The 16,447-nt window shown below is 45.4% G+C and overlaps 2 non-coding genes across 2 annotated transcripts; both read left to right on the top strand.

Moving 5' to 3' along the window:
* The first annotated feature begins 371 nt into the window (after positions 1-371).
* Positions 372-535, top strand: LOC135020366 (U1 spliceosomal RNA). The gene has a single exon (XR_010217796.1). It is a non-coding gene; the product is annotated as a U1 spliceosomal RNA (small nuclear RNA).
* Positions 536-15,009: 14,474 nt separating this feature from the next.
* On the top strand, positions 15,010-15,122 carry LOC135020746 (U5 spliceosomal RNA). The gene has a single exon (XR_010218100.1). It is a non-coding gene; the product is annotated as a U5 spliceosomal RNA (small nuclear RNA).
* Positions 15,123-16,447: the final 1,325 nt, after the last annotated feature.

Below are 16,447 nucleotides of genomic sequence, written 5' to 3' on the forward strand. Positions count from 1 at the left end.
TAATGCGAACTAGGGGTCATCCAAGCGCCGCAAAAGGCCGCCATGCCCTGCACACCCCTTTTTTATTTTCATATGCAGACGAGGGTTGAAGCCAACTTTGACCCACTGCTTGGATGACATCACCATATGCAAATCCATCTGCTGCAGGCCTTCCCCCAGGAATGCTTGCACTAGTAGTTGCATTTGGTTTGTTGTTTGGGGGTGCTTCAGTATTAGGCAGCCTTCTGCCCTCCCATGTTCATCTGAAAATATGTGTTCTCCCTGCAGTTGTTGTCCCCAGATGAGAGTTCCCTTGTGTTGCCTCAGTTGAATCTCCTTTACTTGACAGAGATGTGCCTGAGCAGCGGCCCTCCCCAGCCCTATCCCAAATCATACTTATTTTGCATAGGCGATACCATGGTCATGAAGATTGTTCTCCCAGGGTGAGGTTCATTCATTGCACTCTGGGTATGCTGACCCCTGTGATTTCCCCAAATGTGGGAAACTCGACTGCATTATTTGTGGTAGTGGGGGACTGTGTTTGTGCTTTCCTCTGGTCAGCTCTGGTAAAAGTCAGATTTCTTTGTCTCAGATCTTCCTCTAGCCTTGTTCTTCTTTCGAGAGTTCCCTTGTGCTGCCTCAGTTGGATCTCCTTCACTTGACAGGGGGTGCCCGAGTAGCAATCCTCCACAGCTCTAGCCCAACTCCTACTTACCTGCCAGGTGAGATACTATGATCTTCACTGTTAGGGCAATCAGGATGTGGAATTCCCTGCCAGGGAAGGTGGTAATGGCGGACTCTGTAATTGGATTTAAAAAAGGAATGGATACATTTCTGAATGAAAAAGCTATCCAAGGTTATAATACTTAAAATATCAACATGGTTAATCCGGGGGTAACATGAGTTATAGTAGCTAACTAGTCATAAAACATTATTCAGCAAGTATGTAGAATCATCACAACTTAAAACAGGTTGAACACGATGGGCAATTTGCCTCTATTCAACCTCAAAAACTATGTTACTATATGTTACTATATTACTATGTTACTGTAGTATACAGAACACCACAATGTAATGAGCAGTGATAGTGAGCACTGATGAGGATACTAGAACTGACACTGAGCAGCAAGATGCAGCACTGGACTATTAGTAATGTACTGTAGTATGCTGAGCACCACAATGCAGCACAAGACAATGAGCAGTGATACTGAGCACTGATGAGGATACTACTGAGAACTGACACTGAGCAGGAGAGACACACTACTAGTATTACTGAGCAGCAATAAGTAACCACTGATACTGAGCACTGATATTGAGATTTCCACTGAGAGAACATAGCCACGTCCTCTCCGCTCTCTCTTCAATGCACGAGTAAAAATGGCGGCAACGCGCAGCTCTTTATATGGAATCCGAATCTCGCGAGAATCCGACAGCGGGATGATGACATTTTCCCTTGTTCAGGTTTTCCGAGTCAGGCGGGAACAACCGAGCCTGCCTCGGACCAGTGTAAACCACGTGGAGTTCGTCGGGAATTCGGTTCTCGGAGAACCGAACCCGCTCCTCTCTACCTTATACCCATCAATTTTTTTATTTTCAATCTAAGCCCCTGCAGTTTTCTGTAAGCATCTGCTTCGCTATGATGATCAACAAGTCACAAGGGCAAACACTCAGGGCTTGAGGCGTAGATCTTAGGACCAGCTGCTACAAGCATGGCAGAGGTGTCACTATCACTGGTGACACCCAGAGAGGTGGCGAGGGAGATTGTAATGCAGTGCGCGCAGATAAGCAGTGCAATGGTAAAAAGGAGGCATGGTTTCATAGGTAGGGGCGTGGCCTGGTGGCCTGAATCTACATTTTGTTGCTCCGGGTGTCCCGGGGGTTGGGGGCTGCACCCGGGGACTAGTGTGTGTGCGGTGCTGGCTCCTGCACAGTGACAGGGCATGGCCACCCAGCATGACGCCTCCATTCTTGACCATGCTGTAATTGCAGTCGCACTGCAGTTCAGCGTGATCATAAAAAATGGTGTAGCCTCCTGCTGGTGCAGACTGTATGTGCGCGCAGGAAGCCGCCACCATTTTTGTGATCACAGCGGCTGAATGTGATGTCATACAGCCGCTGTGACCACGCCCCCTGTGTCTCCTCCGCTGCAGACCCCATTTTGAAGCCTTGCCCCCGCACCGCTCCATCCCTGACTTGGAAATGGAGTGTTGATGACCCCCCTCTCCCCCCCCCCGCCCCGATTGACAGGCAGAGGCGATCGCATTCTCTGCGGGGTGCCGCAGAAAATGCAGGCACATGCGTATGCTCTTAGCAATTTTTGCAGTTGGATCGCTTATTGTGATTGCAATCCAACCTGAATCAGGCCCTATTACCTATCACAATGCGCTGCGGGCAGTACAAAATTGGGATAATATAGGAGTAAAACTCCCAGACCTGTGCTCCTTAACTGTACCTGGTGGCTAGTGGAGCGGCTGCCCAGTAATCAGTGTCCACCGCAGTGCGCACACGGTCCACCCCCTACGGCCACGCTCCCCTTCATCAGCGGCCTCGTGATCCGGAAGGGCGGTGTGTGTGTGACTGACCTTAGGAAGAAACTGGAGCCTCCGCTGCAGTGACCCAGCAACCAGGGCACGGGAGTATACAGCGCCGCTGGGAGTGATGAAGCTGCAGTAAAGATGTCTATTAGACCTAGCCTGCTGCAGCCCTTGTAGATTCTCATAAAACAAGTTCTTCTTTTCTTGTCAAAATTAATAGCTAAGATTAGGCTGCCTGAGGCAGGCCCCTGTTAAGTGGCCTGCTACTGAAGGCACCAACTACAAACTGAGCTCCCTGTTCATGGAAGCGGGGTTATAGAGGAGGATGCGCTGAGCATCTTGGGAACAGTCAAAAGCTTTGAGCCGGTTGGTGCCTCAGATCAAGATCCTACTCTACACCCCAATGTGAATCCTTGTGGAGTCCAGTGTACCCCACAGAAGAAATTAATGTGTCACACCCATTGGCAGCAACCTTAGAATAGCTGCTGACGGGCACAATTGAGAAAGGAAGGGGGGGGGGGACATTTGAATCCAGCACATAGATGCAATTCAAATATGTAATTTGTACCTTCCTATTTTAAAATATAATGGATGAACCTCACCCTGTGAGAACAATCTTCATGATCAAGAGATCTCATATGCAAAATAAGTATGAGTTGGGATAGGGCTGGGGAGGGTGGCTGCTCGGGCAGCCCCTCCCCCGTCAAGTTAAGGAGATTCAACTGAGGACGCACAAGGGAACTCTCGTCTGGGGACAACAACTGCAGGGAGACCACATCTGTTCAGATGAACATGGGAGGGTGGAAGGCTGCCTAATATTGAAGCACCATCAAATATCAAACCATATGCAACAACTAGTACAAGCATTCCAGGGGGAAGGTCTGCAGAAGACGGATTTGCATACGGTGATGTCATCCAAGCAGTGGGCCAAAGTTGGCTGGAACCCTCATCTGCATATGAAAAGAGAAAAGGGGCATGCAGGGCATGGCGGCCTTTTGCGGTGCTTGGATGACCCCTAGTTCGCATTAAACACCCCCACCCTCCTTTGGTGTGGGGCTCATGTTGGCCATGCCCCATCCCCTGAAGCATTCAAGCTGATTTCTTGCAGCAGCTGGGCACTGTAACAGCTCCAGAGCTGTTCAGTAAGGCAAGTAAAAGGGTGTGGGCCCTGCAGCACCACTGTCATGCCTTCAGCATTTGCTTTGTGTAGATCTGATTACTTTTACTACAGAAAGTTGTATTATTGCCCCATCTAGTGGTCAGTCCCATCAATTAATTTGACCCTCATAGCCTCTTGTAGCCAGTCTTGCAATGCATTCTGGGATGAAGAAGCTGGGATCAGCCTTTCTACTTCCCTCATGGTCCCAGACAGTCATGCTTTACATGGGTCCAACTCTCATATAGCATTCGATGGTGAGTTTGTATATTAAATGTCTCATCTCAACCTGTTTAGCCAGTGAGTAATGTTAGCTGCACTGTAGTTTATACTTGCACATGTAATCACATGTTTGCACAGCCTATGTTATATGTACTTGTGTATATCCATTTTGCTTTTCACATGCATATCATAATTGCATATTCTTGTTTCATTAACAGTTTTACCTCATTATCACATATCATCATATCGTATTGTACATCAAATCAACGCATCATATCTGTGATCCCTTTACTGAATAATAAAACACCGTTCTACAAACACCTCTTCTGAACAGATTATTGAAAAGTAAAGGTGGTTATACTGTAGGCTTCAAATTTGCCAGAAAGGGCTTAGTGAGAAGCTGAACAGTAAAACATCGAATGCTACAAGCAGATGGACTCTCTTACACTGACTCCGTCAGTAAATCATTGCCTGTCAGCAGTGGGGACATATACTGACTTACAGAGCCGTTACACTGCCAGCCACAGCTATCTGCATATGACAGCCACACAGTTTCTATACAGTCTACCAACTATGGCAGCTCAGCAATAGGAGTACCGCCATTTGACTACACAGAAACCTGTACAAGTCAGTGCAGCCACGCTTATAAGGCAACACAACAGTCTCTTCACAGTCAAGCAGCTTCATAACAGTTCAAAGATACTGACTCCTCAGAGATCTGCGACCAGTCTGAACAGTTACTTGCAGACAGCATTACAGCAGTCTCTACACAATCAAACATCTCTACCAGATCACCATGTCACAGAAAACGATATCCTCATACAAAACAAGGCCCCAAGTCTCTGGTTCCTCCAAATCCTTGTCTGTCAGTAATGCAGCCATCATGGCACGTGCAAAAGCGGAAGCCGCAAAAGTAAGGGCTAACTTTGCCGAGCAGGAGATGCAATTAAAAATCGAGAGCAAACGCTTAGAAGCAATCGGCGAGAAGCTCGCTGCAGAGAAGGAGGCAGCGGCTGCCATAGCTGAAGCAGAAATCTTGGAGACTGCAGAACTCCCTGATATAAGAAGAACCAATGTACTTGACACAGAGAATGGATCTCAGGATTCACTGCAACGCACATCAGAATACGTACGTCAAGTCTCAAAAAGGAGTAGCAACCCTCCATCTTTACAAGGTACGCATTCAGACCTCATGCAAACAAATCAAGTACACTCTACAGCGCCACCACCAGTGGACAACAGACCACACATTTGCAAGCAAGAGAATCCTAGACACTGTGAACCTATGAGGGACAACTCTTCCCCACCTCAGATGTCTGAATCTGCAAACTCCAAGAAAGACACAGCCTACTTCACACAGAAGCGGTGTGATACCAACCGTCGGGAACCAGACAACACTAACAGGTATGACTACACACCATATACCTACCGTGTTAATGTACCGACATCTCCAAGAGCCAATCAGGACACATTAGACTTTGCTAAATTTCTCACCCGCCGTGAATTAGTCACGATTAGTATTTCAAAGTTCAATGATCGCCCTGAGAACTTCAGAGCCTGGCAGTCCTCTTTTCAAAACGCTATCAGAGGAATAGACCTTTCACATAGTGAAGAGATAGACCTCTTAATTAAATGGCTTGGGAATGAATCTGCAGAACATGCTAGAAGGATAAGAGTGATTAACATTAACCACCCTGAGAATGGACTTAGGATGATCTGGGATAGACTTAATGAGTGCTATGGCTCACCAGAGATAATAGAGAGTGCTCTGTTCAAAAGAATAGACGATTTCCCCAGGTTACCCAACAAAGGCTATCAGAGACTCAGAGAACTAAGTGACTTACTAAAAGAACTTCAAGTAGCTAAATGTGAGGGAGATTTACCAGGACTTGCCTTCCTTGACACAGCCAGAGGCGTTAACCCTATAGTGCAGAAACTACCGTATAATCTGCAGGAACAATGGATCAACCATGGCTCCAAATATAAGCGGCAGAACAAAGTGCAATTTCCACCATTCTCAGTTTTCGTGGACTTTGTACACCAGCAAGCTATGACCAGGAATGATCCTAGTTTTGCCTTTACCTTGACAAATACTGCACCTATGGTACCTAACCCCCGCAAAACATCAGTTGCAGTTCACAAGACTAATGTGCATTATTCAGATTCTTTCCGCAGGTCTACCAGCTTTAATCGCCAAGAGACCACAGACAAAGATCCAGCCAAGCAATGTCCTCTGCATCACAAACCGCATCCTCTCCTGAAATGCAGAACCTTCAGAGAAAAGTCCCTGGAGAACCGCAAAGCCTTCTTAAAGGAGAATAGGATCTGCTACAAGTGCTGTTCCTCCACATCACCCCTCGCCAAGGACTGCAAGGTTAGTGCTAACTGCACAGAATGCCACAGCACAGACCACAATACCGCTCTACACCCTGGTCCTCCCCCATGGGCTTTGCAACACAGTTATACCGATACAGAGCATGGCGGGGAGCACAGTGTAGAACAAAAAGACACTGTTGCAGTCACACCAGAAATAACTTCACAATGTACCGAAGTCTGCAAAGATGCCATTAGCGGTAGATCCTGCTCCAAAATATGTTTAGTCAAAGTTTACCCCAAAGGCCATCCAGACAAAGCCGTTAAACTTTATGCAATCCTAGATGACCAAAGTAACAGGTCTCTAGCCAGATCAATCTTCTTTGAGACCTTTAATGTTAAAGGACCCAGCACTCCTTACTCCTTAAGATCCTGCGCAGGGAGTTTTGAGACAACAGGAAGGAGAGCAACTGGCTATCAAATTGAGTCCTTGGATGGGAAGACATGTCTCTCTTTACCAACTATCACAGAGTGTGACGAGATTCCAGACAATAGGAGTGAGATTCCTACACCAGATGTAGCTAAACACCATACACATTTGAAACGCATAGCACATCTGATACCAGAACTGGATCCACATGCCCAAATAAATCTACTCATTGGGAGGGATATCCTACAAGTCCACAAAGCCAGAAGTCAGATTAATGGTCCACATAACGCACCTTACGCTCAAAGACTGGATCTGGGATGGGTAATAATAGGAGAAGTATGTCTTGGAGATGTGCATAAACCAGATTCTGTCAACAGCATGCTTACCTGTACTTTAGAAAATGGACGCCCTTCTCTATTCCAGCCATGTCATAACCATTTCCTCATAAAGGAATTACCACACTGTACCTTCATAGACTCAACTAGTGACAACCATATCTGTGACAACTATCAAGATCATCTGGGACACGCAGTCTTCCAGAGAACAAAGAAGGATGACCAGGTGGCAATGTCCATAGAGGACAAACTATTCTTGGAAATAATGGAGAAAGGACTAGTCAAGGATGATGCCAACAGCTGGGTTGCTCCTCTACCCTTTAGAACACCCAGACAACGCCTTCCTAATGACAGAGAACAAGTACTCAAACGCTTCTCTTCACTTAAACACAACTTTCACAGGAAACCAGAGATGAAAGATAATTTCTTCTCCTTTATGGCTAAAATATTTGAGAATGGTCACGCCGAGATAGCTCCCATTCTTAAAGACACAGAAGAATGCTGGTACCTGCCAATGTTCGGAGTATATCACCCGAAGAAACCAGGTCAGATAAGAGTGGTGTTCGATTCCAGTGCCCAGTTTGAAGGTGTTTCTTTAAATGACGTACTCCTGACAGGACCAGACCTTAACAACAAACTCCTAGGAGTACTCATCCGTTTCCGAAAAGACTCTATTGCCTTCACAGCTGACATTCAACAAATGTTTCATTGCTTTCTTGTGAGAGAAAAAGACAGGAATTTCCTAAGATTCTTCTGGTTCAGAGACAATGACCCCTCAAAAGACATCACGGAGTATCGCATGAAGGTACACATCTTTGGTAACAGCCCTTCACCTGCAGTTGCCATCTATGGACTCAGACGTTCAGCTCAAGAGGGTGAGCTAGAGTATGGTTCTGATGTTAGACAACTTGTAGATAAAGACTTCTACGTGGATGACTGCCTAAAATCTATGCCAACAGCCGAGACAGCAATCAGCCTCCTCAAAAGAGCTCAGGAAATGCTTGCTTGTTCAAACCTGAGGCTTCACAAAATAGCTTCCAACAGCAAAGTAGTGATGGAAGCCTTCCCTTCCCAAGATCATACCAGCGATTTAAGAGACTTGGATTTAGGAACCGATTCCCCACCAGCTCAACGTAGCCTTGGACTCTTGTGGGACTTAAAATCTGACACCTTTACCTTCCAAGTAAACAGCGAAGAAAGACCCTTCACTCGCAGAGGTGTTCTCTCTACTCTAAACAGCTTGTACGACCCCTTAGGATTTGCAGCTCCTGTCACTATCCAAGGTAAAGCTTTGCTCAGAGACCTAACCTGTGAGTCAATTGACTGGGATGCCCCACTGCCTCCCCAGAAAAGAAACTTGTGGCAAGAGTGGAAAGATTCTCTATCTACCTTAACCAACCTCCGCATTACACGTCCATATGCCCCCGTGCCTTCTACAGCAGTACAAAACCAGAGACTATGTGTATTCTCTGATGCCTCAACCCAAGCAATTGCTGCAGTTGCATATCTTAAGACCATGGACATCAAGGGACAATGTCATATTGGATTTGTCATGGGCAAAGCAAAGTTAGCTCCACGTCCAGAACACACAGTGCCCAGACTTGAACTTTGTGCTGCAGTACTAGCTGTAGAATTAGCTGAGCTCATTTCATCTGAGTTACCAATTGGACTCTCTGAAGCAGATTTCTACACAGACAGTAAGGTAGTATTAGGCTACATATGCAACGAGACCAGACGGTTCCATGTTTATGTCAGCAATCGTGTGCTAAGAATCAGAAGATCCACCAATCCAAAACAGTGGCACTATGTATCTACTGCTCACAATCCAGCAGATCACGCTACAAGAGCTGTCCCAGCCAGTATCCTCAAAGACACTACATGGCTCAGAGGACCTGAATTCCTGTACAAGGCAGATTCGAACAATCCTGAAAGTAGCATATTCAAGCTAGTAGACGCAGACTCAGATGTTGAAATTCGTCCACAAATAACTACAATCCATACCGTAACTTCAGATTGTCAACTTCAGCCTCACAGATTCCAAAGATTTTCAACTTGGAAATCACTTGTCAGAGCCATTACCTGCTTAACTCACATAGTCCATTCATTTAAACGCAACGCATCTGTAAGTGTGAATGGATGTAAAGGTTGGCACCACTGTCAAAATGTTTACGCACCAGAAGAAACACAACGATCCAAGAACCTTATCATCCGTGTTGTGCAGCACCAAATCTTTTCCGGAGAGATCGACTGCATTAACAGTGGAAATCCTATTCCCAAAGACAGCACCTTAAAAAAGCTAGACCCTTTTCTTGATGAAAATCATTTATTGAGAGTAGGAGGCCGTCTTCAAGAAGCAAACTTGGAGACAAATGAGAAAAATCCTTTAATCATTCCTGGGAGTCACCACATAGCTTCTTTAATTGTGCAACACTATCACAACGAAGTCAAACACCAAGGACGATTGTTTACCGAAGGAGCTCTACGATCAGCTGGGTTCTGGATTATTGGAGCGAAAAGGTGTGTAAGCAGCACAATCTTCAAATGTATCATTTGCCGTAGACTTCGTGGTACTTCCCAAACTCAGAAGATGGCTAATCTTCCAACAGACAGACTTAGTACAGACGCTCCTTTCTCCAATGTTGGTCTTGATGTATTTGGTCCATGGACTGTCATCACACGACATACTAGAGGTGCGAATGCGAACAGCAAGCGCTGGGCGGTTGTATTCACTTGTATGAGCATCAGAGCTGTTCACATCGAAGTTATAGAATCAATGGACACTTCAAGCTTCATCAATGCCTTTAGACGCTTCATTGCTATCCGTGGCCCAGTAAAACACATCCGGTCCGACAGAGGTACCAACTTAATTGGAGCAGCCAAAGAATTACAAATTAATTCGAACATTGACACTAAAAGCATAGAGAGATATCTCAGTGAGCAAGGTTGTACATGGACCTTCAACCCGCCTCATTCTTCTCATATGGGAGGTGCCTGGGAAAGGATGATCGGCATGATACGCAGAATCCTTGATTCCATATTCTTGCAAGTGGGAACTGCAAGACTTACTCACGAGAGCTTAACAACCTTCATGGCTGAAGTCTCAGCTATTGTCAACGGAAGACCATTGACTTCAGTGTCTAATGACCCAGAAGACCCACTTCTACTTACTCCGGCCACTCTTCTTACACAGAAGACCGGGATTACCTATGCTCCTCCTGGAGAATTCAATACCAAAGACCTGTTCAAACGTCAATGGAGACAAGTTCAAAGCCTTGCAAACACCCTTTGGGACAGATGGAAAAGACAATACCTTTCTACCCTGCAGTCAAGGAGCAAGTGGCAAGTTGCCAAACCCAACTTAAAACCAGGTGACATTGTGCTCGTCAGAGATTGCCAGTCACAACGCAACGAATGGCCTTTAAGTCTTGTCACCAAGACGTTCCCAAGCAAGGATGGGAAGGTTCGTAAGGTTGAGGTCAAGATCTGTAAGCGAGGAGAGACTAAGTTGTTCCTCAGACCAGTGACTGAACTATTCTTATTGTTATCTGTTTAGAGTTTAAAATATGGTACCAGTGATACCAGACGGGGAGTGTCATGCCTTCAGCATTTGCTTTGTGTAGATCTGATTACTTTTACTACAGAAAGTTGTATTATTGCCCCATCTAGTGGTCAGTCCCATCAATTAATTTGACCCTCATAGCCTCTTGTAGCCAGTCTTGCAATGCATTCTGGGATGAAGAAGCTGGGATCAGCCTTTCTACTTCCCTCATGGTCCCAGACAGTCATGCTTTACATGGGTCCAACTCTCATATAGCATTCGATGGTGAGTTTGTATATTAAATGTCTCATCTCAACCTGTTTAGCCAGTGAGTAATGTTAGCTGCACTGTAGTTTATACTCGCACATGTAATCACATGTTTGCACAGCCTATGTTATATGTACTTGTGTATATCCATTTTGCTTTTCACATGCATATCATAATTGCATATTCTTGTTTCATTAACAGTTTTACCTCATTATCACATATCATCATATCGTATTGTACATCAAATCAACGCATCATATCTGTGATCCCTTTACTGAATAATAAAACACCGTTCTACAAACACCTCTTCTGAACAGATTATTGAAAAGTAAAGGTGGTTATACTGTAGGCTTCAAATTTGCCAGAAAGGGCTTAGTGAGAGGCTGAACAACCACCTGTAGTTCGCATTGTGCGTTGGAAGGCACAAAGTAAGCAGACGGGAGGAGAAGTCAGGATAGTGCGCAAGGGCATCCTTTTCTCTTAGTCCGTAGAGGATGCTGGGGTCACATTAAGAACCATAGGGGATAGACGGGATCCGCAAGAGACATGGGCACTTTAAGACTTTCAAAGGGTGTGAACTGGCTCCTCCCTCTATGCCCCTCCTCCAGACTCCAGTTATAGGAACTGTGCCCAGGGAGACGGACATTTCGAGGAAAGGATTTATTGTTAAACTAAGGTGAGCATCTTACCAGCTCACACCTTAAGCATGCCGCAGAACGTGGCATTCAACAGAACACAAGCCAACGGCATGAACAATTGCAGCAAAAAGCTGACCAGAACCATAACACAACATGTGTATAACCACAAGTAATAACTGCAGACACAGTATGGACTGGGACGGGTGCCCAGCATCCTCTACGGACTAAGAGAAAAGGATTTACCGGTAGGTATTAAAATCCTATTTTCTCATACGACCTAGAGGATGCTGGGGTCACATTAAGAACCATGGGGTTATACCAAAGCTCTTGAACGGGTGGGAGAGTGCGTACGACTCTGCAGCACCGAATGACCCAACTTGAGGTTATCATCAGCCAAGGTATCAAACTTGTAAAACTTAGCAAAAGTGTTTACTAAATAGCTGCTCGGCAAAGTTGCAATGCCGAGACTCCCCGACCAGCTGCCCAGGATGAACCCACCTTTCTAGTAGAATGGGTCTTCACCTAATTCAGTAACGGCAATCCTGCCGTGGAATGAGCATGCTGAATCTTACCACAGATCCAGCGCATAATGGTCTACATGGAAGCAGGACACCCAATCCTGTTGGGAGCATACAGGACAAACAGAGCCTCTGTTTTCCTAATCTGAACTGTTCTGGTGACATAAATTTTCAAAGTTCTGACCACAGCCAGAGACTTTGACTCAACGAAGGTGTCAGTGGCCAAAGGCACCATGTGGAAAGATGAACCACCTTCGGCAGAAATTGTTGACGTGTCCTCAATTCTGCTCTATCTTCATGAAAGATCAAAGATCAAAAGCTCTTGTGATACTGCATGGTTTGTACTGTTTTCCATGTGCTCCCAGATCTTTCAAGCAAGTAGCATGGTCAAGAAAGTTCTGTTTGAAAAGTAACAACATTTACTGTCATTGTTATAGAATTTGGGAGAAAAAACAAGAAGAAATCTGCACTGTTGACGCACTGGACAGAATGAATGAATCATAAAATATAACCTTTATTAAGTATGTATTAAAATTGGATAAATATTAATATTATTATCCCAAACTGCAGTGAAACATAAAGGTTAAAATCACAGAACTAACATACATGTGCATAAGAAGAATAAAGAGATGTGAAAAAAAGGTTTAAAAAGCGTGTCCGTGTGTGATTATTTTTGAAGGCACAACCCTGGCGGGGTTGTTTATATAGATATATATGTTGCTAATAATCACTTTCTAGCGTAATGTTATTAAATAGCTGTTAGTATCTATGTCGTCAGGTACCACTGGGTCATATCCTATATACTCCCTTCACTCAATAGGGGTTACCTCCCGGGAAGCCATCCCCATTGGCGAATTTGTGGGGGTGATTGAGTATAACCGGTAAGCTAACCTCCAATTTGTGGGGTGCTTAGGTAGATGGGGATCACTTATTTCTCTGTGTCCCCTAAGACTATATTCCTAAATTCAATACCATAGGGGGATAGCTTTCTATATCGGATAAGGAATCACTTGATAGGGAAATCTCTATGCATCATGGAAAGATCATATTTATTAATATCCAAACTAAAAAAAATGATGAATAGCTTTAATTTAGCTGTTTAGATATAGTTAATTGGCGAGATATACCAACAGGTGCGGTTGCCTTAAGGAATATGGCAATTCCAATATAAATAGCAGCCCTCCTTCATATAATCAGCCAGATCTTATTAAATCTGGTCCAGATATAGCCGTTCAGATATACTTAATTGACAACATATATCAATCGGTGGGGTTGCCTTAAGGAATATAGCAATTCCAATTCTCATATAAATAGCAACCTTCCATCATATATTCAGCCAGATCTTATTTAATCTGATCTAGGCGTAGGCAATAATGCTTTCCTTAGAGGTATAGCCACCTCAATTCTTATTAGGAAGCAAAGTGTCTGTCATAATGGTTTATCCAATTCATCTAAGAAATAATATATTCCATGTGTCAGAGATTCATTACTCTCTATTTACACTGTTAAAGAGTTAATTCTTATTATGTTACAGTGTAATGAAATTATCATATAGGGAGATGTGGCAATTCCATGTGCTATATATATAATAACCCTTAGTGGTCCAGATTCCACAATGAGGAATTTTCTTATAAACCGCTGAAACACACAGCTGTTTGACTGACTTCCAAATATATCTATCTCACTTTGTAACAGTCTTATGATAGAGAAACTGTTACATATTCGGTCACTTAGTTATCTAAAGGTAAACAGACTCAATGTGAGGGTAATATAATATATCAAATGCGCTGTCAATAATCGTGGTAACTGGTGTAATAATGTGGTATATTGAGTATGCTAGTAAGGCATATAACTGCTCTCCAGCCTTTAAGTGTTACCAATCAATTTGTTACACTGTAAAGGATTTATGGTGTCCTGTTAGGACATGCAGCTGCTAGGCTGACTCAAAGATTTATCCATTTGTAACAATTATGTAACAGTTATATACATGTTACTGGTATTACATAGAAATAGTATGACACAGGCCAGCAGTCCCATGTGTCTAGATTCCACAATAGGAGATTTTCTTTGTCTTATAAACTGCTGGAACACACAGCTGCTAGACTGACTTCAAATATATATATTACTTTGTAACAGTCTTATAGTAAAGAGACTGTTACACACTGTCATTTAGTTATCTCAAGGTTAGCAGATTCTGTGTGAGGATAGTGTTCTGTTAGAACATGCAGCTGCTAGGCTGACTCATAGAAAATGTATCCATTTGTAACAAATGACACATATATCATCTGGGGACAACAACTGCAGGGAATAGCCTAATAGCTGTGGGGGCGCTTGTCACAAAAAGAGGCAGCAGCAGGTACTGATGCGGGAGCCGGTCGCGGGATTGGGGGGGTAGCGCGGATAACAATTTGCACTGGATTGTAGGGAGAGGCGGCGCCCGATGCGGCAGCAGTGCGGACCAGGCCAGCGGGTGACTCTCCTTCATGTGCCCTGTGCCCAAATGCAGGGGTGATGGGGGGGGGGACGCGGCGCGGGAGACCATCGCGTGGGGGAGCGGCGGGTAGTCAGTGATGCGGAGCGGACCAGGCCAGCGGGTGACTCTCCTTCATGTGCCCTGTGCCCAAATGCAGGGGTGATGGGGGGGGGCGCGGGAGACCATCGCGTGGGGGAGCGGCGGGTAGTCAGTGATAGGCTGATACTGTGGGACCCGAGACCCCGGACTCAGGAGCACAGGCGGCAGCAGGCTGCACATAGCCCACATAACATAGTGGAATGTGTTATGATCGCAGAGGTGGGGGGGCGGCGGCACGGCAGGGTTGCAGAAGTAGGCACACAGTCATTCAAATCACTTTTGAAGGCAGAGTCAGACAGACGTGGTGGGCGCACACGAGCAGCTCCTCTGTTTCTGCTGAGGCACATGATAAAAAAGTGTTCTCTTTCACTTTCGTTCACTAAGCAGTGCCGCCCTCCAGTGGTCGCCGCCCATAGGCAGCTGCCTAAAGCTGCCTAGTGGTAGCGCCGGCCCTGGCTGAATGAGAACTGCTGGCATGGCACTCAGGCGACAGGTGGAATCTTGGTCATGCTCTGGTTTCTCTTCAGAACTAACAAATATTTCGCCTTTTATTAAAGATTTCCGTGGAGAGGAGCAAAACTGAGTTTTATCTCAATTTTTGCATGCCCCATATCATACCTCCCAACTGTCCCGATTTTCGCGGGACAGTCCCGTTTTTTGGGGACTGTCCCGCTGTCCCACCTGCGGGCCGCAGTGTCCCGCGGTGGGGAGGACAGTTGGGAGGCTCTGTCTGTCGCTGCCCTGCTTAGCAGAGCAGCGGTGAATAGACGCTGTGCGCATGCGCACAGCGTCTATTCACTGAAGTCAGAGGGAGAGGTGGCATGCCAGCGGCTCACAGAGCGCTGGGCATGCCCCCTCAGTGCCGAAAACGGGGGCGTGACTCGCGATCGCGGGTCCTCCCGCGAAGCCACACCCCCTTTTACTTAGGTCACGCCCTTTTTGGGAGCGCGCGCGACTTCGCCGCGTGTGTGTCCCTCTATGCGAGCCGACAAAGTTGGGAGGTATGCCCATATTATTGGGGTTTCTTTTATCAGTTTAAAGACAGAACGAGTGTGCTTTCTTGTTAGCTTTAATGTAAGTTTATTTGCATAACAATGACAGTAAATGTTTGTTTCTTTTCAAACAGAACTTTCTTGACCATGCTACTTGCTTGAAAGATCTGGGAGCACATGGAAAACAGTACAAACCATGCAGTATCACAAGAGCCTTTATTTGATCTTTCATGAAGATAGAGCAGAATTGAGGACACGTCAACAATTTCTGCCGAAGGTGGTTCATCTTTCCACATGGTGCCTTTGGCCACTGACACCTTCGTTGAGTCAAAGTCTCTGGCTGTGGTCAGAACTTTGAAAATTTATGTCACCAGAACGGTACAGATTAGGAAAACAGAGGCTCTGTTTGTCCTGTATGCTCCCAACAGGATTGGGTGTCCTGCTTCCATGCAGACCATTATGCGCTGGATCTGTGGTAAGATTCAGCATGCTCATTCCACGGCAGGATTGCCGTTACTGAATTAGGTGAAGACCCATTCTACTAGAAAGGTGGGTTCATCCTGGGCAGCTGGTCGGGGAGTCTCGGCATTGCAACTTTGCCGAGCAGCTATTTAGTAAACACTTTTGCTAAGTTTTACAAGTTTGATACCTTGGCCGATGATAACCTCAAGTTGGGTCATTCGGTGCTGCAGAGTCGTACGCACTCTTCCACCCGTTCAAGAGCTTTGGTATAACCCCATGGTTCTTAATGTGACCCCAGCATCCTCTAGGTCGTATGAGAAAATAGGATTTTAATACCTACCGGTAAATCCTTTTCTCTTAGTCTGTAGAGGATGCTGGGCACCCGTCCCAGTCCATACTGTGTCTGCAGTTATTACTTGTGGTTATACACATGTTGTGTTATGGTTCTGGTCAGCTTTTTGCTGCAATTGTTCATGCCGTTGGCTTGTGTT

This window comes from Pseudophryne corroboree, unplaced genomic scaffold (genome assembly GCF_028390025.1).
Source record: "Pseudophryne corroboree isolate aPseCor3 unplaced genomic scaffold, aPseCor3.hap2 scaffold_350, whole genome shotgun sequence".
NCBI lineage: Eukaryota > Metazoa > Chordata > Amphibia > Anura > Myobatrachidae > Pseudophryne > Pseudophryne corroboree.